General features: G+C 39.1%; 1 long non-coding RNA gene across 1 annotated transcript; it reads right to left on the reverse strand.

Annotated features, from left to right (window-relative positions):
* Positions 1-4,643: 4,643 nt before the first annotated feature.
* On the reverse strand, positions 4,644-21,520 carry LOC125916613 (uncharacterized). Its single transcript, XR_007455980.1, has 3 exons — positions 21,367-21,520; positions 19,856-19,961; positions 4,644-5,122 (listed from the first exon to the last, which is right to left on the reverse strand). It is a non-coding gene; the product is annotated as an uncharacterized LOC125916613 (long non-coding RNA).
* Positions 21,521-24,975: the final 3,455 nt, after the last annotated feature.

The following is a 24,975-nucleotide window of genomic DNA, read 5'->3' on the forward strand; positions in this document are numbered from 1 at the left end:
TTTCTAGGGCAGGGAAAGGGAGGAAGCTAAGGGCTAGCTAGTAATGTTTATGAGGTCCCCCTGGTGCCGTCTCTGAGCTGACTGCGGTCTAGAGTTGTCTCCCTTGATTCACATCTGTCCTTCCTGGTAGAGAAGGGAGAGGAGACACCTTTACATATGTTTCTTGTCTCTGCTTCTCAGTTGCCTTCAGCTCAAAATAATCCTTAACCAAAGTGGCAGAGTCTGCTACTCTTCAGTGTCAAAAAAAAAAAAAAAAAAAAAAAGAAGGTGGAATAGGAAAAAGGAACCTAGAATATGGGCTCTGGAAACGAGCACAATTCAATGTCATTATGCAGACTGCTGATCTTTGAGATGTGATTAAATAGCTAACAAATACGTCTCCATAAATCTGTGTCTTAGAGTGGTTTAATTTCCTTCGTGCTAGAAATTTTCATTAGCAGATTCTTGAGAGCTGAACAGGATAGGATGATGAAAACTACAAGAGAAGGAGAAACCCCATGGGAACAGATTAGGGTACCTTCATCTTTCTACGGATTTTTGGAAGTTGAAAAACAAGGCCATGGGTAGAAAATGATCTTCAGGCCCGTGTATGAGAGAAAAAATCGCCAATATCTAGAAAAGAGCAATTTGCATTTTAAGGTGTATCCAGTGATCTGAGAGATAGCACCACATCGGGTGAATAATAATTTCACCTGCTGCAAGCTTTTCTTAACATCTCTATTTAGTGCTTGAATGCACCCTTCTATTTTGTTCTATCTGCTACTCTCCCAAAGTACCGAGCCCTACACAATATCCAAAGCCCTCATTTTTAAGGCTACCTACATCTAATTCTTAGCACGGGTTGTAGGTGTGCAGACTAACTCTACGAAAAGCTGTATTCCCACATCTTTTTTTTTTTTTTCCATATCACAGTGAAAATGTAAATTGCAAATCTCTTTACTTCTCAGATTGTGTACTGGGTCCCCTGCAGTTACAGAAATACTATTCTCTTATCATCAGAAGGTCAGAATCTCCTTACCTGTGTGGCCATGGAAGCACTGTTCCTCCTTCCCAAATTGGATCCTTTTCTTAAAAAGCTGCATCTTCTTTGCCTGAGGGCACTTTTCTGATATTCATGTATTTCAAAGCAAGCTTCGTTATCCAGAAAAGAAAAATTATGATGGTCTCTGCTTCTCTGAAACTATAAAAACTCACAAGAAGGGAGTCTCTGTCAAGTCACCTGAATTTCCCCCCATTAAATAGCTGATTTATTCAATAATAGCGGCACAGGAATATTCCTCAGACACCTACTCTACAGATAAACACATTCTCACAATTCCATCTAGCCCTTTGGAGGGTTTTTCTATATACTGGGCTTACAGCCTGTGAGGATTAATGTTATGTGTCAACTTGGTGATGTCATGGTACCCAGATAGATGGTTAGACATCAGTTTAGATGCAGCTTGGAAGGTATGTTTTACATGAGATTAACATTTAATTCAGAATAATTTGAGTAAAGCAGATTATTCTCCATGATGTCGGTGGGCCTCATCCAATCAGTTGAAGGCCTTAAGAGAAAAAGACTGAGGTCTCCCAAGGAAGAGGGGATTCTGTAAAAAGTAGATAGCTTTTCATACTCAAACTGCAGCATCAACTCGTCCCTGGGTCACCAGCCTGCCTGCAAATTTCAGACTTGCCAGCCCCCAAGATAACATGAGCCCATCCCTTTAAACCCAACTCTTTATATCTAGTGGAAGGTACATCCTATACAACTCTGGCAGGTAGACTGCTTCAGCAATTTTGTTGGTGTTGTTAAGCAGGCTTCACACTGAGCTAAGAGCCCAATGCAAGGCTCGAACTCACAACCCTGAGATCAAGAACCTGAGCTGAGATCAGGAGTCAGATGCTTAACTGGCTGAGGCACCAGGGGCCCCAACTGCTTCAGTACTTTTAAACACATTTAAATACATCGACCAAGATGGCCTTCACATTACCCTCGGCTCCATCAAACTTTTTACAAAGGCACCTGATGTTCCTTTCTAGAACATTTATGTAAGGAAGCTTGTCAATATTTTTTCCTGCCTCTTTGAGATGATAAATCTTTTAAAAAGCATCTTGCCAGTTTTGCAGTTTACTTTTTGAATGTAAACATCGAGGGAGATAGACCCCCCCCCAAGCCCCCCAGCAAGCCCCAGTCTCTGTGAAAAGATAGGAGCCTAATGTTGATGTGTGCCTTGCTCCTGGTTGTAAAACTACTTCCTGTCCCAACGGTACTACAGAATTTATTTTTCCTTTGGGTAAATCCAATTAGCAAACACAGAGGAGTTGGGTTCTGCCTCTCATGCCACCACTTACGAACTCTTTTCTGCCCTCATTCAACTTCAATGAAGTTGAGCTCAGTGACATTGAGTTGAGTGTTGTCCTGTCCCCTGTTGTAAATAGCCTAGAAAAGAGTCTGTCTCCCATTAATGTTGCTGCAGCTTTTGCTTTGGCAAGAGCAAGAGACCATTCTTTTCTGAATTCGATACTGAAGTTACTCGTAATTGGCCAGAAGTCAACAATGAGGTTTCCATGATACAGTCAGATCTTTTTAGTCATTCACAAATTGTGTACCTGCCTGAAAATGAAATTTCTGATTACAAAAAATTTTTTAAAGCATACTCGGGATGGGAGACATAAATAGTAAATGTAAGCCTAAGAGTTAAAAAAAAAAAAAAGTTTCCAGTAAAACTTTGAACCTAGAGAAAGTCTGGTAGCCACATACAGTGAAGGTCAAGGTTCTCTCTTTGCTCTACCTTTCTCAATTCACCGGGAGAGCGTTAGATCCTTTCTCCTGTGGCATCCATTTCTTCTCGCTCCATTGATCAAAACTTAACTCTTCACTGTGAACAAAGATTAAATCAAAATGTCGAGGGGCGCCTGGGTGGCGCAGTCGGTTAAGCGTCCGGCTTCAGCCAGGTCACGATCTCGCGGTCCGTGAGTTCGAGCCCCGCGTCAGGCTCTGGGCTGATGGCTTGGAGCCTGGAGCCTGTTTCCGATTCTGTGTCTCCCTCTCTCTCTGCCCCTCCCCCGTTCATGCTCTGTCTCTCTCTGTCCCAAAAATAAATAAAAAACGTTGAAAAAAAAAAATGTCGAAGCTGGATATCCAAAGTCCAACATAACACTTTTTATCCAAAATTAAACACTCCTAGGAAATGAAGGCTAAGGTGTCATTCTGATATCGGAGGACATTGTGCTGTTTGTGAATGTTTATTGGTGAATGCCTAATGTCAGCTTTAGATTTTTTTTTTTTTTTTTGCCTCTTGTGCTAATCTAATTCCCTAGAGATGAATATTTAAATATTTTGTCTGTGGAATTTAGCCTCACAAATTAAGCATTTATGAATTATAGACTAGAATCCTATTCATATTGTGAGATAATGAGACACAATGGCCTCCTCTTAATCATATTAGAGAGGCCAGGGCCCACTGTCTGGACATAAGTTGGATGGTCAATTTGTCTTGACCTGCTTTGAATTGAAAATTATTGTGCTAACGGGTGTCATTTGCTGGGATGATTTATAGCCTTCCTACACAGTGTTCCCGCTGCTTAGTCATAACCTTCTAGAATCTGTCTGCACAGACAGAACATCAACCCATACCTAGACTGGCCGGTGCTCAGAGAATTTACACTTCCGGAACGATTTACGCAAGAGCTGGATGTAAGACGCAGGTAGAATCAGTGCATTTACTCATTCAACAAAGAAGCGACATACACTTAGTATACGCGACAACTCTAGATACCAGCCAGGTATTCACAAAGCGGAAAGCTTCACTGAGTTCTGTGTGTGGAATTTTTAGTGGGGCTTCATTAGGTAGTCATGATTTATTGAATCACTGGACATGAGATTGAACTCAATCTCCAATGCCCCCCCCCACCCCTCCTCCCAGGAGTCAAGGTAGCCCAAAGTTACCATGCTGTAAGCAGTGGTTGGTCTCTTTGGGGACCAGCCTCCATCCTGAAGCTAACTAGGGCTTGGCCATGAGTGCCCTCATTAGCATAATAGATACACACCTGTCACTCTAATTCCAAGGGTTTTACAAAGTCTTTGCCTGGAACCAGAGGCAAAAAACAGAACAATTCTGTATTAGACCACAGATGACGGCTCTAAAAATTTAGGATACGTGAGATCTACAAAGGTGACTATTTCAAGATTCACCCTTTGTGGATATGAACGGAGGTTCAGAACTTCCTCTTTTTCAAGGGCATGTAAAGAATTCTACCTCATTGATGAGTGTATAAGTTGACATAATCACTTGACAACAAGTATGTGGCACTAGCCACCAACCCTAAGCATACGAATACCCCTGATTTAGCAAATCCACTTCTGGGTAAACACCTGATAAAAGTGTCCACTGTCAGGAAAAAATGACACATTTGAAATGCACACACACCCACAACCAAAGATTACTGGGTTTCTGTCCAGCTCACCCTCTCCATCTTCTAATTCATTGTTTTTGAGCTATTTTCTAATCTACAGGTGCTAAGAAACTAAAGTTCTGTAAGTTATCATTTTTCCAGAATAATTTAATGAATTTAATTTTGTGTAATGCAATAGTGTAAGTGTAAGTGATGACAAGTTTAGCATTTACACATAAATTCATTTCCACATTCCCGATTGCCTATATATGGGTAAATTGTTTGAATTCTCCTTTGAACCAATGGAACATCTTGCTGGCCTCCTAATTGAGTTATATAAAATCTATGGCATGTGGGTTTTTTTTACATTTGCATGAAAGTTATGATTTTGCCCTTTAAAAAAATTGTATCAGTTGCCACCACCAAAACCAAATGGTGGAAAATTTATAGAAATATTACATATATGTGGGTGAGAAAGGGTTAACATGGAGTCTGCAACTCTCTTTCATCCTCCTTTAAACACACTGATGGAATTTACTACCTTGAAGATAAATGGCTGTCTTCTGGGGCTGCTGTATACTGATTTCTTACCTTATTTTTTAGCATGCTACACCTGGTCTGTCTGGGTTGTATATTGTACATAAAGCTCCAGCAGGGATGTTCAGGGGCTGGGAGTTTTCACTTCATCCCTCTGAACCCAAAAGGCGTCTTGGTGTAGAAGACAAGTTGACCTATGGAGCCGCATCTAGAAAGAGGCAAAGTAGTGCTTACTTCTGACATTAGAGCATTTTATTAAAATCCTGCTGGATTCTGATCTGATACTCCTGGAGGTGTAACTTTGTGGTCACAGTGTATTTGACTCACAATCCACAACTGATAAATGTGCAGGTAGTTTAGAGCTCAATAAAGTTAGAGGTTAACCAGAAAATATTGATAATATAATTTATTGGCCTTTAGACAGCCAATCTTATACATAATTTAGCAATCTTAGACATATTTAGACATTTTTTTCTTGACTAACCAATCTCCTTCTTTCTCAGTTGTTAAGTGAGCTCTTAAAGTCTTGATGGTTCCCTCACTGATGAGTTGAATAAAATTTTGAGAATTGTGCTTTATATCCTATTATCATTAAAGGCTAAGTTAAAAAAAGGCATCCTAATAAACTCGTAAAAATGGAGGTCATATATTTCATTACATACCATTAAATATTATTTAAATTTTAAATACTGTTTAAATTTCACTATTTTTATGACTGCATGTAACAGTTCCTCAACTGAAAAGTCTAGTCAAGAAATGTTCTTATAGGAAATGAGTTCAATATTTATCCCAACAACTTGGATTCATAGTTACGTTTTTAGGATATTTATGGTTGGGGCCACTGTGGACTTTTGTCTTTCTTATTTATGGTCCTAGTGGCAAATAACAGTTTTTTAAGAAGCTACCTGCATCCATTTCTTCACACCAATAGCAATATTCACCTTAACAGAACTGTGTGCCTTTGTGGTGGGGTTAACATCTTAACTGAAGTTTTGTTTACGACAAACAAAACAAAACAAAACCAAAAACCCTACATGTTGGTTTGGATGGGATATTTGAAGAAAATGTAGAAAGTGTTATCCAGAGTTAAAGAAGTTTGTTTTTGTTTTCCTTTCATGTCTTGCAATGAGTTCCATATTCTAGTCTTACATGTAAGGAGCGTGAATGTCATTACTTTATATTAACAATAAGGAAAATAACTGAACAAATCAACAAATCATCTCAGATCTGCCACAGATAAGGTCGCTGGGCAAACTGATGCACCAAATTTGGAGACATAGATGGAAACAGAGAATCACAACTTATCAGAGTGAAACCCACAAGCAGAAACTTTTGCTGGAACCAGAGCTAGGTTCCTTTTACCTCGTACATCATGTGCCAATGCCAAGAAAAAATCTGAGAGTACTAAAAGGTCAAAATCTCAGTTTGAAGAAATAGAACAAGCATGAGAACCAGACTCATGTGTCAGGGATGTTAAAATTAGCAGAGCAGGAATTCAAAACAACTCTGTTAATGAAAAGAGATTATACAAGAACAGATGTGTAATGTAAGTAGTGATGGAAATAGTGATGGAAATCATCAGAATCAATTAAAAATATGAGAGATCAATAACACTGTCACAGAAAGGACACAATTGAGGAAAGACTCTCTGAACTTGAGGACATTTCGATAGATTCTTCCAAAACTAAAAAAGAAAACAAACAAACAAAAGAAACCCCAAAAAAACCCATGCCACAGAATATGCAAGAACCCTAGGGCAACTACCAAAGATGTGATACTTGCATATGGGGAATAGCAGAAAAAAGTAACAGAAGAAATATTTGAACCAATAATGCATGAGAATTTCCAAATATTAATGTTGGACCTCAAACTACCAATCTAGGCAGCTTGGTGAAATAAATGTAAAACAGTATAAATATAAAACAAATAAATATAAAACAAAAAGTTACATTTAGGCATACCCTATCCAAACTTCAGAAAATCAAAGATAGATAAACACCTTAAAAAAAGCCCAGAGGATAAAAATACCTTATCTAGAGAGGATCAGAGGATTAGATCTGATTCTCAGAAGCGATGCAAGCAAGAGGAGAAGGAAGTGAACTATTTAAAGTGTGGAGAGAGGGAAAATGTCACCAATCTAGAATTCTTTACCCTGTGAAATTATCCTTCAGCATTTAAAGAGAAAGACTTTCTCACACAAGCAAAAATTGAGCAAATGTTTTGCCAGTAGATTTGCTTTGCAAGAAGTATTAAATTCTCACAAAGTGAGTATTGAGGGAAGGTATCTCAATATAGTAAAGAACATACAGGACATATCCACAGTTAACATCATACTCAATGGTGTAAAGTTGAAAGATTTTCATCTAAGATCAGGAACAAGACAAGGATGCCCACTCTCACCACTTTTATTCAATATAATATTGGAAATCCTAGCCACGGCAATTAAGAAAGAAAAATGAAAGGCATTAAAATTGGAAAAGAAGTAAAACTGTCACTATTTGCAGATGACATGGTACTATATATATTAAATAATTCTTAAGACTCCACCAAAAAACTATTAGAATAAATGAATTCAGTAGAGTCACAGGATACAAAAATAACATACAGAAATTGGTTGCACTTCTCTACACTAAAAATAAGTTATCAGAATGAGAAATTAACAAAACAATCCCATTTACATTTACATCAAACAGAATAAAATACCTAGGAATAAATTTAATCAAGGAGGTGAAAGACCTGTACTCTCAAAAGTCTGAGACACTGATAAAAGAAACTGAACCTGGCCCAACTAGAAAGATATACCATGTTCGTGAATTGGAAGAATACTGTTGAAATGTCCATACTACCCAAAGCAATACACATATTCAATGCAGTCCTTGTCAAAATATCAGTGACATTTTTTACAGAACTAGAACAGAGAATGCTGAAGTTTGCATGGAGCCACAAAACACCCTGAAGAGCCAAAGCAAACTTGAGAAAGCAGAACAAAGCTGGAGGTATCATGCGCTCTGATTTCAAACTATGCTACAAAGTTGTACTAATCAAAAAAGTATGGTAATGGCACAGAAACAGACACACAGATCAGAGGATAGAGAGCCCAGAGATAAATCTGTGATTATATGGTCAATTAATCTATGACAAAGGAGGCAAGAATATACAGTGGGGAAAAGACCATCTCTTCAATAAATGGTGCTGGGAAAACTGAACCACTATATTATACTGTATACAAAAATGAATTCAAAATGGATTAAAGACTTGTATGTAAGACCTAAAACTATAAAATTCCTAGAAGAAACCATAGGCAGTGGACTCTTTGACATTAATCTTAGCAATTTTTTATTTTTGTTTTTGGATCACCCTTCTCAGGCAAGGGCAACAAAGGCTAAAATAAATGAGATTAGATGAAACCAAAAACTTTTTGCACAGGGAAGGAAACCATGAAGAAAACGAAAAGGCAACCTATGAATGGAAGAAGATATTTTCAAATCATATATCCTAAATACATAAAGAACTTGTAGAGCTTATTATATATATATATATGTATGTATATATATACATATATACATATATACATATATATATACACACACACACACATATGTATATATCAACCCAATTAATAAATGGACAAAAGACTTGAAGACATTTTTTCCAAAGAAGACATCAGATGGCCAACAGACACATGACATGATGCTCAACATCACTCATCATCAGGGAAATGCAAATCAAAACTACAGTGAGCTATCATCTCCTATCTTTCAGATTAGCTATTATAAAAAAAAAACAACAAAATAACAAGTGCAGCCAGGATGTGGAGAAAAGGGAATCCTTGTACACTGTTGGTGGGAATGTGCATTAGTGTAGTCACTATGGAAAATGGTATGGAGGTTCCTTTAAAAAGTTAAAAAGAGAACTATGTGAACCAGAAATTCCACTTCTTGGGTATTTATCTGCAGAAAATGAAAACACCAGTTCAAAGAGATACATGCACCCCTATGTTCACTGCAGCATTTATTTACAACACTCAAGATACGGAAGCAATGTAAGTGTCCATCCATAGATGAATGGTTAAAGATGTGGTATACAAACACACACACACACACACACACACACACACACACACACACACACGATGGAATGAAATCTTACCATGTGTGACAACATGGATGGAACGAGAGGGTATTATACTGGGTGAAATAAGTCAAACACAGGAAGACAAATAATGTCTGATTTCAATTACATGTGGAAACTGAAAAACAGAACAGATGAATGAACAAAACCAAAACAGACTCACAGATATAGGAAACAAACTATAGTTACCAGAGGAGAGATGCTGGTGGCAGATGAAGGTGAAGGGGATTAAGAGGTACAAACTTCTAGTTATAAAAGAAAAAGTCATGGGGATGTAATGTACAGCATGTTAAAAGTTCTTAAGAGATTAGTAAAATGATATAGGTCAGAAACTCGGATGCAGGGGTGTCTGGGTGGCTCAGTCAGTTAAGTGTTCAACTTCAGGTCAGGTCATGATCTCACGGTTCATGAGGTCGAGTCCTGTGTTGGGCTCTGTGCTGACAGCTCAGAGCCCAGAGCCCTCTTCAGATTCTGTGTCTCCCTCTCTCTCTGCCCCTCCCCTGCTTTCACTCTGTCTCTCTCTCTCTCTCTCTTTCTCTCTCAAAAATAAACATTAAAAAAAAACCTCAGATGCACATAAAGAGCATCAGAGAAGGAATACGTGAAGCCAAAATAAAAACGTTTCCTTCTCTTATTCTGAATTAATCTAACAGGTAACTGTTTAAAATCACAGCAACAACCTATGTGATTATGTATGTTTATGTGTTTGTAGTTACTTATGTACAAATGAAATGAATGGCAGCAATAATGCAAAGGATAGGGAGAAAAAATAGGATTATTTGTCATTAGGAGGGCATCCCTAACACAGCATCAAACTACAGGAAGCTACAACTGATAGAAACGCAAGGAGAAAGAGATAGATCCGTTGTCAAAGTTGGACGCTTCCTCTATGAGTTTAACATTCCTCTATGAGAGGTGGCAAGATTCAGCAGGCAAAAAAGGTAGTAAGGACATACTGAATTCAACACATCAGACACTGGATGTAATATTGTCTGCAGACCGCTTCGTCCAACAACAGCAGTTACGGAAGCTCCCAGGGAACATTCACCCAGGGAGACCACATTCTGGGCCATAACACATACTAACAAATTTGAAAGAAGAGAAACCATACAATGTCGGCTCTCTGACCACGATGGAATTTAACTAGAAATCAGTACCAGAAGGAGAGCTGAAAAATCCCCTTAATTGGGAGACTGAAAAAGACACTTGTACCACGCAGGTCAAAGAAGAGATCCCAAGAGAAAGTTAAACATATTTTGAACTAAATGAACATGAAAACACAACTTGCCCAAATCTGTGGGATGCAGTCAAAGCAGTGCTTTCGCCCATCCGAATCGTCCTCTTCATGGAACAGCAGAGAGACCCGCTGTCACTCCTCCTCCCCCTGGGTCCTCGCGGTGTCTTGGGCTTTCAGGCCAGCTGCCCGCTGAGCTCCATCATGCAAGGGCACCAGCTTCACCTGCACGACACTTACGTGGTCGCAGCTGAGGACGCTGCAAGCATACACAGGTTCCTGTCCACCCTCAGGTTCCAGCTCATGTTCGTGGGTCCCACCTTGTCCACGATGAGCCCACTCTTCACTCTTCTTCCTTCTTTAACTGCCTGACATGTTGACTTCAACCTCAAGCGTCCAACACAAACAGCCTTAGAGACTGCTTCACCAGCTCCCACAATTGCAGAAAGTAAAATCCCCCTGTGATGGGCAGGCAGCCTACAGACAACTTCGTGCGTAGTGATGAAAGACTGGTTATTTCCCTCTACCTTCAGGAACAATACAAAAAAGGGGCGCCTGGGTGGCTCAGTCGGTTAAGTGTCCGACTTCAGCTCAGGTCACGATCTCGCGGTCCGTGAGTTCGAGCCCCGCATCGGGCTCTGGGCTGATGGCTCAGAGCCTGGAGCCTGCTTCTGATTCTGTGTCTCACCGTCCGTGAGTTCGAGCCCCGCGTCAGGCTCTGGGCTGATGGCTCAGAGCCTGGAGCCTGCTTCCGATTCTGTGTCTCCCTCTCTCTCTGCCCCTCCCCCGTTCATGCTCTGTCTCTCTCTGTCTCAAAAATAAATAAATGTTAAAAAAAAATTTTTAAAAACAAAATGTTTACTCTATTTTTTTTTTTAAGAGAGTGTGCGCAAGCAAGCAAGTGGGGGGGGGAGGGGCCGAGGAGGAAAGAGAGAGACACTTAAGCAGGCTCCTTGCCCAGTGCCTACCCCAATGAAGGGCTCGATCCCACACCCCTGGGATCATGAACCGAGCTGAAATCTAGAGGCAGACACTCAACCGACTGAGCTACCCAGGTGCCCCAAAATGTTCACTCTTACAGTTCCTTTCACTGTTGTGCTGGAGCTCCTAGCCAAAGAAATATGGTTAAAGAAATAAAAGGCACACTGCTGGAAATGAAGATCTGGAACTGTCTTTACAAATAGCCTGGTCATTGGGGCGCCTGGGTGGCTCAGTCGGTGGGGCGTCCGACTTCAGTTCAGGTCATGATCTCGCAGTCCCCGAGTTCAAGCCCCGCGTCGGGCTCTGTGCTGACAGCTCAGGGCCTAGAGCCTGCTTCGGATTCTGTGTCTCCCTCTCTGTGACCCTCCCCTGTTCATGCTCGCTCTCTGTCTCAAAAATAAATAAATGTTAAAAACAACAACAACAACAACAACAACAACAACAACAACAAAAAACCAGCCTGGTCATCTATGTAGAAACTCCTAAAGAATCTACATGAAAAAAGTAACTACTAAAAAAAAGTGAGTTTAGCAAGCATACAGAATTTAAACAAACAGGAAAAAGTACACTAAATATATGTGTATGACTTGAACTCCAGAAAAGAGAAGTGTAATCTATCCTGACAGAGAGGAGGTTACTGGTTGCCTGAGGCTGGCCCTTGGTGTAGGTTTGACTGGGCAGGGTCCCAAAAGAACCTCTTGAGGTGAAATTCCCTATCTGGAGGTGTTGGTGCTTATATTAATTAGTATGCACATTTTTTTAATTCATGGAAATCTGCACTTAACATGGAGGTATTATGGAAATTATATTCCAATGCATTTTAGAAAGTTTTGTTTTTATTTAAAAAAGATTTTTTTAGTAATATCTACACCCGATGTGGGACTTAAACTCATAACTCCAAGATCAAGAGTCACATGCTCTACTGACTGAGCCAGCCAGGAGCCCCTCAGAAACATTTTAAAAATCACGTATCTAAATCCAATTTTAAGACTACTGATAATCACTTTATCCAATCACTTTATAACAACATTCAGGAGTATGTATGCTCACACCATTACAAACACAGCCAGATTCCATTTAAATTTAGTAATTTAAGTAATACGAACTTGAACAAGTCCCTGATGTCTTTGGACATAGAATTTTACCTTCATATACTTTGGGATCTCATCCAGGAACAAGAGGATCTACGGGGCTGTTGAAAGAACTTTCTGTGATGATATAAATGTTCTGTATCTACTCTGTCCAGTAGAATAGTCCAAAGCTACATGTGGTTATTGCATATTGAAAGATAACTACCTGGGGTTCTGCATGGCTCAGCTGATTGAGTGACCAACTCTTGATTTTGGCTCGGGTCATGATCTCACGGGACGTGGGATCAAGCCCCCCGTCGGGCTCTGCACTGACCGCGTGGAGCCCGCTTGGGATTCTCTCTCTCCCTCTCTCTTTACCTCTTCCCCACTTGCACTTCTCTCTTTCCTGATTAATTAAAAAAAAAATTACAAAGAATAAAGAAAGATTACTACCAAGCTAGGAAGCTATTTAGCAGCATTTGATTTTATTTAATTTAAACTGAAATAGCCATACGTGACTGGGGGCTACTATAATTGACACCCCGAATCTAGTGCGTGTACAGCTATAACAGTAATTTAAAAAATCACCTCTTAAGTAACCTCAAAGTTTTATTATAATTAGCTCGCACGAATAGTCTGTGATACAGTGTGAATTACAGAAGATACAATATGCCACTACAGGGATGGGTGGCAAATATATTGACCATAAATAAGCTGTTTAATTGGTAGGTGTGCGATCTCTGACTCCTGTATGTGTCATCACACACACAGCCTGCTGGTTGGATCAATTTCACCAAGTGTAGCCTGGGAAAGAAGAAAAACTACTCAGCTACATTTTAAATGGTGATCACTGTAGGTAAACAAGAACAATGGTGTTAAATTATTTGCAGAGGAGCGAAATATAGAATGACTTGCATTTGGAGAACACCACCCAGTGAGCTTAGCGGCCCGTTTTTGACAGTTTGCCCGACTTTGCTCCTCCCTAGAAGTTGGCTCATTAAAATACTTTCTCCACAGATCTGCTCCTCTTCTACACTGTTTTAACACGTGCACGGCAGCCTTAAAGGTGAACGCTCGTTTTCAAACAGACCTTCCTATAAGAAACAATGCTGAAAAATAATATTCTGGTTTTTTTGAGATGTGTGAATCAAGACCTCAAAGTACACGTAATCAACTGACTTGCCTTTAATACGCCTACAAATCTTCACCTTGTAGGAAACAGAGTGATAAAAAAGGAGTCCCTGACATAACCTGCAATGTTTTACTGTCATTTACGATCTGATTCATCCTTACGAAATGTCTACCCTATACACAGAGCAAGTTGAAGTTAAACTTTTATTGTTCAGGTGAGTCTGGACTCAAAGGATTTGTTCCCATAGAGGAAAATAAAGGTTCCGTCTAGAAACTGTACTTAACTATATACACATATACATTCCATTATATATATTTATACTTCTACACGTGTATGAAATACGTCCACTAAAGCCTTATGGAATTAAATGCACAGATCGCACATAACGTGTAATAAATGACATGTGTGGACAACATAATGTCAAACAGTTTACACACATCTTCCAAGCAACACAGCTCTTGTGACATCCTCAGTGACATAACAGTCCCATGGTCAAATGGAACAGAGAATTGCTGTCTACCTTCCCTCTGGGGCATGTACTGGGCACTTGTGTACCCTGAAGCACCTGAACTCTTACACAACAGTGGAAAGTGGATAATGTTGTCCAACCAAAGAGTTTATAAACGTATTTGGCCAAAGTACCCCTTTCCACTAAAACACTTACTGCGAACCAGCTCTAAGACTCATGGTCCAAAGAACACACTTTGGGGAAAATCATCACGGGAAGCTCCATTCATTTTTCACTATAGGTTAGAATACTCATTTCAGTACTGATTCAAATGCAATGGCCATAACTTACAATGTTTATTCTATTTTCCTAAGTTTGTGGCAGCCTTACCTAACATGTGTCTTCCTGTATTTAGCCAAAACGGATTCCAATATAATAATCTTTGCATGCATTTTTCATTGAAAATTACATCTTTTCATGCACGTGAGCTTATGCATATATTGTAATACACTCTGTATGAAAGCATACTTTTATATGTTATTTGTGACCTTATAGATGAAAAGATTCTCTGTATAGTGAATGAACTGCAGTTTCCTGCTGACTGAAATGTACAAATAAACAGGAGACAAACTGCAAAAAAGATGCCCCGGCCTTTGGGGTTTCTCCTAATTTCTTATTGTCTAACTATGTGCCTGGCTGAGTGAGTTCATCTTTCTAATTTTTATATGCAAAAGAAGGATAGAAGACATTAAAGTAATTTATCTATATATTATCCTGTTATAAAATGAATCTCAAGGGATTTCTAGACATACCTTTTCTTACATATAAAAAGATTTAGGGGTGCTTAGGTGGCTCAGTTAAGTGTCCGACTTCAGCTTAGGCCATGATCTTGTGGTCCGTGAGTTCAAGCCCCACGTCGGGATCTGGGCTGACAGCTCAGAGCCTGGAGCCTGCCTGAGTTTCTGTGCCTCCCTCTCTCTGCCCCTCCCTCACTCATGTTCTGTCTTTCTGTCAAAAATAAACATTAAAAAAATTTTTTTTAAAGATCTTATGAGAATATACATCTCATGTAGAAGATAAACATACAAATGGTTAAAGGGAAAATATTAGCACGAAGATAAAAAATCGAAGCAAGGCTGAGGAAGACAATCAGTTCGTCCCTAAAAATGCTTTTCATTCTAATATTCTGGGATGCTATATTTGAAAATGAGTGTATGATTTATTTTACTTGAGTTTTACTGGCTGTTTTCACGCTTTCCTAGTATAGCATCTAGTGACTAGATAAATGTGCTGTAAAAATGCATCTTTAAAGGAAATTATACTCTGAATTTATTTAAATCAGAGTATATTTTACAAGAATTGTTTTCAGGACTTGAGGAAAATTAAATAAAACTGCAATATTTAGGAATTTACTTTGTATCTCTGAATATTAAATAAGTTCATTCCACACTGCTTATAAATTTATATGCACATTCAAATTCTGTATTTGATTAATATGTATTTTACTGAGTCTTCACTGCTTCATAATTATTCTCTGTTTTGGCGAAAATTATTCTTTGAAGTCACAGATTGAAAAAACAAGCTCAATATCTCATTTATTTTTTGGTTTTCTTCCTTCATCATACTATTTATTTTAGGAATATTCTATTCTCCTAAAGATGTTTCCATTGTATGAACATCTTTTAGTTTACTATTTGTTACTTTTATGCTTTATTACTTTTATTTAGAGGAAATAAACTCACTGATCCTCCTTATGTATATTTGAGCCCCTCTTCATAACATTACATGACAACGGGGTTATAAATAGGACTCATCCCTTATGCATTTCTGGGTGATATTATTCTCAGCACACACTCTGGACAGCCACCATCATAAGATAATTCAGTGTATCTAAAAAGATGGATTCTATCAATGTAGCAAGGTCTGCTCTGGGTGCCAGACAAGTGTTTTGGCTCCTATTACTCTGTATTTGTTCTCTCTGCTTCAGTATTCCAAACATACTGTATTATCTGCTTTCATGGTCTTCTTCAGATGGATGTTATTTTGTTTGGATTACATATTCTATGATTTAACAATGAGATTGTACATGTTCACAAATTTTTTTAAAAAATTCACTGAAAATATAGGAAGTAGAAATACCTAAATAGTTCTAACTTATTCTCTTTCAATAGCGATAATAAACCTTGTACGTATATTTTTAATTTGGTCCTGGATGGCACTTGCTTGGGCAGACAGAGAAGGTATATAATTCAGAGATATCACCCAATTTCAGTTTACTATGTGCTAGGCACTGTGATGAGGGATTAACACGTAAGCTGTAACATTTACCTCTCATAGAAGCATTTTAGAGATTCTGGAAAAAAAAAGAGATGCATGGGGATTAATTAACTTCCCAAACCAGAGCCTCAGCAAGGCAACGAACGCACACACACGCGCGCGCGCGCGCACACACACACACACACGCACACACACGCACACACGCATAGCCAAAAGATACAGCTACTTGTATGCTTGGTAATTAACCTATGATTTTTCCTCTACCATCTCTAGTCTAGTACAACTAAAGGTAATTGCAAAATAAATATATAAATTTAGCTGTGGGAGTTTTGAGCCAGGAGATTTCCATGACTAGGAGAAATTAATCATGTTTGGGAAAGTAGAGTAGGTTGGCAAAGAGTTGATAGAAAAAAAGAACACTGAGTTCCTTCAAGAGATAAAAATTTTACGGTGATGAAAATGTGCTCAGTTATAAAATGCTTTCAAATGTATTGGCTTTTTGATAATGCAAATAGCAGATGAAAAGCAGTGGGGCCTACTGAAATGCAGAGCCTCACATACATTCTTCCATGTTTTTGTAATGGAAGTAAATAATAAATTAGGATTTGGCTTAATTTAATTTTAGGCAAATTGCACAGATATTTCATATTTAGTCCACAAAACAGGATTCTACAGTATGTTCCCAGAGATGTCGATGTAGAGATTAGTCTAGTGTGTTTTAGTACTCACTATTTTTGTTTATGTATTTATTGAGAGAGAGAGACAGAGACAGAGACAGAGACAGAGACAGAGACAGAGTGAGTGGGGGAGGGGCAGAGAGAGCAAGACAGAGACACAGAATCCGAACCAGGCTCCAGGCTCTGAGCTGTCAGCACAGAGCCCGACACGGGGCTCAAATTCACGAGCCATGAGATCAGGATCTGAGCGAAAGTCAGATGCTCAACCAACTGAACCACCCAGGTGCCCCATATTCAGTATTTTCTTTAAGGATCAAATCCTTTATTATGCTCAAGACAACATATTAATTTTGTCTATTAAATCTGAACAAACTAAAGTAGGCAAGTTTCCTCTTATCCCTTCCCCACCCCAACCTTCATTCTAGGGCTGGCCCTACTTTTATTTCATGCAGGGCTCAAAACAGAGTTTGAAAACCTCCTCTCCCTTCTATGGGCCCCTTTTATGGATACGGAAATAGTGGCCCAAAGAGGTTAATTATCTACAGGAGGTTGGAAAACTAGGCTGTGGCCGCTGTGTCAGGCCCAGAATTCATACGGGGTCCTCCCCACTGGGGATAGCTCTGTGGTACATGGGTACAGATGCAGAAATTCCACAGATTACTAAAGATAAAACATCAACAGACTTTCCTGAAAACCTGTTCTGTCATAGGAATAACAGCCTAAGAATGTCACCGGCAGGACTGCAAAAAACATGGAGAATATGAGACCGGTTAAGACGATTGGAGTGGAGAGCCCATCAAGGAAACAATGTATGCAAGGATGTTGTGTTTCCAAAAGGAAGGAGTGTGGTTAGTTCATGCCTACTCCATGCCTGTAGTTCAATAATTCACTTTAAGAAGAGACCGTCGATAAAAACAAAAGGAGGGAGAAGAAGAAAAATACAATGCCCTAAGAATCGGTCTCAGGGCAAGGTCTGGTTCTTGTATAGAAAGCTTTAAAGCTCTACTCAGATAATAGAGGTACACAAAAGAGATTCTCAAATAGCCCAAAGACATCTCTTCCTGGAAAGATACATTAAATATCATAAGACGTAAATGTCTTCCAATCAAACACTTGTCACCTCAGACCCAATAGGGTATATACATACACCCTGCTGTAGAAAATCATGTATTTTCATCATGTTAAATGTGTCCATGAGCATGCATGAGAAGTGTCTGGAAAAGATGCACACCAAATATAAATGACAATTTAAGAACTGGGACTAGAATCAGGAATTGTGGCATATCTATGAAGTAGGATCTCACCTGCTTCATGTCCTGCCTGATTTGTTTTAAAACCAGAATTATACACTGTTTTTACCTTATCATTTTATATTCAAGCAAAACCAGAAGTACGGTCAGCTCAAATATAACCAAAAATGCCTTTCTCCCCCTTATTATTTTCTCTTTTTTATCCTGCTTAGATTGACTTCATTGATGACCGGGAAGCTGAGGGCTTTTTTTTCTGATAAAAATGATGGACAGTACAAGGACAAAGGCGTGCGGGTTAATGCTAATAAAATGTGAATAAAATCTGTGCCAAGATGAAATCATCCCTCGATTTCCATTCATTCTGCAAACAATCTGGTGATCAGCTGCTTTTATTGTACCCTGTGTGCATTTCTCTCACAAAAAGAAACAAGGCAGCGTTTTGAGAATACTAACTTTTGAGAGAAAATTTAAGCCACTGATCTTGGAAGACCTTGCTTTGTAGAGTTCTTCTGTGTGTGTTTGAGAGTGTGTGCTACGTTTTCTTTCTGTACCCTTGAATATTAAAGAACATTTTCAATCTCCACTGATGTATTTCTTTCTTCCTCTTCCATTTCATTCCTCAGTGTGATAGTTAGCCTTCAGTGGCAAGCAGAATGAAGAATCCCCAACGACGACCGTGTCCTACGGTCCTGTGGATCTATTACCTTTCATGTCAAAGGGGAGTTTAAGATGCAGACAGCATTAGGTTTGCTAACAAGCCGACTTTATAATGAGGTTATTCTGGATTACACAGGTGAACACAGTGTAGTAACAGGGTCCTTAAAGTGGAAGGTGGAGGCTGAGAGTAGGTAAGGGTAATGTGGTGTGATGTGAGAAGGGGCCCTACCTACTCTTGCTGGCTTTGAAGATGAAGCAAAGGGTCACGAGCCCAAGAATCGGGGTGGTCTGTAACCGGGAAAAGGAAACAGATTCCTCCCTAGAGCCTCCAAAGGGAACACAGTCCCGGTCACATGATGACTTTGTGTTCAATGAGACCCATTTCAGATTTCTGACCTCCACAGTCCGAAGACAATACATTTATATCATTTTAAGTCTGTGGTAATTTGAGAGCACAACTGAATACGCCAACCCAGAAAGCAGAGGCTACCGGGTGCTTCCCCGCAACCCCTGGGTCAACAGGCTGGACCGGGTGCCTCCTCTGAGCTCTCGGACCCCCACCCCACCCTGTGTTGGTGCCTCTTGGTGTAGTGGTTAGAAAGGAGCTTGAGGACAAACCCTTACTTGTCTGAGGCCCCAACCTTTAACCTCTGGGATCTCCGATGACTGGACCTCTAGTTCAGAGGGGCTATAAAAATACAGTAGTAGGACTGTTGGTTGCTTTGTCCAAATAGAGTTATTTTTACATGGAGTATTGTAGAAGCTAATGTTCCGTTTGCCATGTTCCTGAATACCTTACATAATGTCAGGGAATGTTTGAAACAACCCAAGAAGTAGGTTATACTGTTATTACCACTATCACTGTCCTCATTGTTCCTGATCTATTTACTAGGAAACTAAACCAAAGCACCATGGTGGTACGCTTTACCACCTTATTTTTAACCTTGGCAATTTGCCTCTGGAGTCTAAGTACTTAATCAACACAATCGGAGAGTTCTTCAAAATGTCTGTATAAAAAAAAGTCTACCCCCCTAAATCACCTGTGAAGAAGAGGCTTTAGCTAAAATGTTAAAAGTTATCATACCCAGAATGACGGGCCCGGCCAGAGGAGCGGATGACTCAAGGCCTGTCACAGCACGGTAGATCCCCTTCTGGACGACGTCCAGCCCAGAGTTCACGGGAGCTTCCTCCTGCGAGAGATGCACAGAATTGAAGACAATCCTACTGTGTACTCCTGTTTTCATTTAGCAGGAATCCGGAGTTCACAGGGTATGGTCTTAGGAGGGCATCTGAATGTCCCTGAAGCCTGTTGATTTGTTCCTGCTACGAGGGCTGCAGTCACAGAAATGGAGGCTCTGAGGGAGGTGCAGTGGGTACGGGGGTACTCCAGCAGGCACACTTCCGGGCCCACGTGATGGGAATATCAGTTGCCCACAGCTCAGAACACACACTTGTTAGAGTCTATCTCCCCAGGCTTCAGCCCAGATCCCATTTTACTTTTTACATCTTTACCTAAACCAGAAATATTTTGCTCCAGTAAAACCCTGTTAATTGGCTACTAACTCCTTTTTTGCTGATTTTATACTTAGCAGACGTATGTCATTACTATCAAGCACAAAAAAGAGGTAGGAAAAGATTTCTCCACGCACAACAAAAGTTCTTACTGTCACTGGCCCTAGACTTAAGAATACTTTTCGACCATTTGAATATTCCCGGATTTACAGTTCCTAAATTCAAATGTTTAACAAAATAACACTATTTATTCAGTGACTGTAAAAGACTTCTAGTATGTTCTAGAAAAAATCTTTAAAACATTCAGAACGCAAATTGGTATATAACCTAAGTGGTGATGATATTCTGAATGGGCTGTTAATTGAGGAAGATAATTATTATGTATGTTATCTACCAAAACAAAACCGTCCTGGTGAGAAAAACGACAGCACCATCTACTCTGCTTGTGACATCTCTTTAACCTCTCTTTGAAAAGTAAACCCACGGAAATTTTTGCCTGGTATATACTGAAAAATAAAAACAAAGCCCAGAGTACCCACAAAAGTTATGAGATTTCCATAGTTTTTCTTCAGAGATAGTCAACCATTGAATATGCATTCTCATAAGACAAATTCATGGAAAGAGACTCCAAATACTAGAAGGAAGTTTGTCTCAGTTCACTGAATATGAACAGAACTGTTACAATATTCATAAGCCAAACTCACACTGAAAAGGAGATTTTTTTTCCAAACAAGCAGGGCATAGCATTTTATAACGCATCAAGTTACAGAATGTATTCATATTCAATAAACCTAGTTGTATTTTATGATTAAAGATAATATAAGGCTTTGTATGAATGACATTCTTGATGTATTGGAAAAAAATGTCCAATGGCATGAAAGTATACAATTTAAGGACACGTTTAAGTAGGCCCCATGCTCAAGTGGGGCTCAAACTCATGACCCTGAGATCAAGAGTCACATGTTCTGCTGACTGAGCCAGCCAGGCACCGCAAGGACACATTTTGAAAACGCAGCTTTTTCTTAAAGAATTCAAATGTAATGTTACAAAAAATACTATTTATGTAAAAGTGCCAACTTTTACCTTTAATTTAGCAATTTGATGTCAGTTGTCTGTTTGCTTTAATCTCCCCATGTCTTTCAAGAAGTAAAAGAAAACAGTGTATCTGTAATCACATGGTAATCATTAAGACATCCTGAAGCGAACAGAGGAGACGAGTCCTTCTCAAGTCTTGACATTTTCATCCCCTGCAGAGGAACAGAGGAACAACTATCACAAAGAGGGTGGCTTTCAAAGCTACCCTAACAGCAATAAAAACCTCAACAGTTTCGACTTTTAAAAAAATGACTCAAATTAAGTATACTTAATTCTGAAGGTATACACGAATGACTATCCATATCTGTAGCTATGACTATGTCTGTGTCTGTCCATATCTAAGAAATTAGTTTTTGTGATACAAAAGGAAACTAATTCCTGCCTCTTAATGGAAATAGAATACAGAAAAGTGGGTATTGAAATAGTTAAAATATTAAGAGGTGTAGAAAACTCCTTTAAATTTACTTACATTGATATTGTCTCCGAATATGCAGAACTTATTAATAATTTATGTAAAAAGAAAACACTGAAAAGTCTCAACAGCAGGGACCTGAGTAAATACATAGGATGCAGACAGATTCTATGTTAACTCAGATTTCAAAGGTTTTCTGCTATTTCAGAATAGCATAAAATATGGTTTCTTACTCTCCTTGGTAATGAAAATTTAGCTAGGCTAATGGACAATTCCCGAAACTCAGAAAGCCGCTGACTGACCTACTGTCTCATAAACTTGTACATACATGAACCTATGACACCCAATGATCTTAGCTAACTTCTACCTTATTTTCCCCTTATTGTTCTTTAATTTGAAAGACAGAGTTCAGTCTGATGGTTTATAGGAAAATTGTGGGTAAGCAAATATTGTGCATAGAAAAAAATATAGAAAAGTCAGTCTCTGGATAACAAAAAGCCAGCTTGACACTTTTCACATTTATTGTAGAACATGTCATCAGGACGAGACCACCAGCTGAAAGCTCTTCTTGGGGCACCTGGGTGGCTCAGTCAGTTAAGTGTCTGACTGCAGCTCAGGTCATGATCTCACAGTCCGTGAGTTCGAGCCCCGCTTCAGGCTCTGTGCTGACAGCTCAGTGCCTGGAGCCTGCTTTGGATTCTGTGTCTCCTTCTCTCTCTCTGCTCCTCCCCTGCTCATGCTCTGTCTCTGTCTCAAAAATAAATAAAAAACATTAAAAAAAAAGAAAAAAAAAGAAAGCCCTTGTTAGTTACAAGTTGATTAATGACATTTAGAATTTGAAGCAACATGGAAGCAGTCATTTGTTAACTGCTGCCCATAGATGAAGACACTAGGAATCACCATTTGGGAAACCGTTCATGTGATCCATGAAGGTGCTCGCTGGAGAAATTCACAAAGCCAACACATTTCATTTCAGCCACCAGTGACAGTGGGTCCTAAATGTATGTCGCAGTTTCTACCATTTTTGGGTCTGGGTGAAGGTACTCCCAGGCCACTCCACTTCTCAGAGCGAATGCTTAAACACCATCCATGTCTCAAATGGAAGAGTTTAAACAAGGCACATAATACATGTTCAAGCACACGGGTATTTATGCAATGTAACTGAGGCACATTATGGATCTTAGTAAGTAATGTATAGGAAGGTAACTATGTTCAAAGAAGTTTACAAATAGTTCCTCTCTCAGAGATAGTCCAATGTTGTGCTTGTCAAATGGAAGGCAATAATAATACTGATTCAATTCATTTTGCTTATTGTGCAACACTAGCTAGCAAAGGTTTATTATTTTTTCCTTGGGTGATATTTCTAGATGAAGTGAAGTGCTTGATAATTTCTTTTAACATATTTGCAAAGCTGAATTCAGCCCCATGATTCATTGTAACTGCTTCAGAACACGATGTGAGAATTAAAAAATGAATAAAAACGCAGTAGAAAGGAAAATTCAAAGCACGCCATTTGTTAGAATCAATTTTTTTTTCTTTTTGCAAGCATAGCACTTCAATCTCAATAGTGTTCCAAAGCTTCCAAAGCTTATAATGGTGGGGATACACATATTTTTCTCTCTGAAAAACAGGCCAGGAGATAATGAAACTATAATTTCAGAATACTGCAACCGATATAAAATGGCCACATGTGTGGTGCTCAAGCACTCTATATGAGTACTTTCTGTAAAATAATCATATATTAAACTCAAGGAATAAGGAAAATGAATTTCAACAAAGCGAAGGAAAAGCAAGGGAATATTAAATATTGCAGGAGAACACTCTAGTCAAATCAGTATTTCATTAATCCACCTTGAATCAATTTAATTCCCTCCCACATCTTAATCAAGACAGCTTTGAAGTGATAGAACCTTAGAGACAGAGTTTAGAAGTCAGTGAATTCAGCAAAACCAATCCGTTTGTTGCTTTATATAAGTAATTACAATAGTATCAAAGGCCTTTCCCGACTATCACACACGTGTGCCATTTAAGACATTTTTAATAGTCATTAGGTGTTTATGGAAAACCTGTATCAATTTACACATGCATACACATAAATACATTTCATAGCGTATTTATCTGTAGTTGGCTTATACCAGGTAGAAAGTGGAGATCTGATACTTTGAAGTTTATTTTTATTTTTCAGCTGTCAAAGAGTTAACCTGAGGTTCTGGCAAAAGACATGGTTGAAAACAAACTATATACATATATGCACACATATATATTTATTAGGGTTTTTTTTGGGGAGAAAGAGAGAGAGGGAGGGAGGGGCAGAGAGAGAGGGAGAGAGAGACTCCCAAGCAGGCTCTGTGCTGTCAGCACAGAGCCCGACATGGGGATCGAACTCACGACCCTGAGATCATGACCTGTGCTTAAATCAAGAGTCGGACCCTTAAACGACTGAGCCACCCAGGCGCCCCAAAGTATATTCAGTGTTTTTTCCATACTCCAGAGAGTCTTTCACACATTGCCTGGAAACCAGCAAAACAGCCCTACTGTCCTATCAGGGGGTAAACGAAACACCAGGGCACGTACGTGGTTCTCTTACTACCCGACGGTTAATAGATGTGCTTCTGATGTCATGTCTCCTTTGCCACTGAAGAAAACACGCCTTAACTTCTATTCCTGTTAGCCTTTCACTACTTGTACTTCCCTTTATTTTTAGGATGTTAATCTTTGTGGTTTAGATTTGGATTTAATTTTTATGCAAGAGACTCTGGGATGGAAAACAAAACATGAACAAATTATAATTTTAAGAATGAATCTCTTCGTGGAGCTTGGCGTTTTGTTTCACCTCCTCTGGAATATCGATCTGGAATCATTTTCAGAGCAGGACATTTCAAACTATAAAAAAATTACCGTTCATAATCAGTGTACACGTTTAGGCTTCTTCAAAGTTGTCAAATCCTAGGGAATGTATCAGAAGTCATACTCAGAAGAAAATCAATAAACTAATGTAAAATGTTTAAAATATCCAAACTCACATATAGTTTTGTTTTCTATACACATACATATTAAACGTCAAAGGACAAACCACACAAATTTAAGCGATAAATAATTTGCAACCCGTATGAGGAAAGACTTCCTTGGCTTGCAAAGAGCTTAAACAAAGCAATCAGGAAAATAAAATTTATACGTAAATTTAA

The sequence above is a fragment of the Panthera uncia genome (genome assembly GCF_023721935.1).
Source record: "Panthera uncia isolate 11264 chromosome E2 unlocalized genomic scaffold, Puncia_PCG_1.0 HiC_scaffold_20, whole genome shotgun sequence".
Classification (NCBI taxonomy): Eukaryota; Metazoa; Chordata; class Mammalia; order Carnivora; family Felidae; genus Panthera; species Panthera uncia.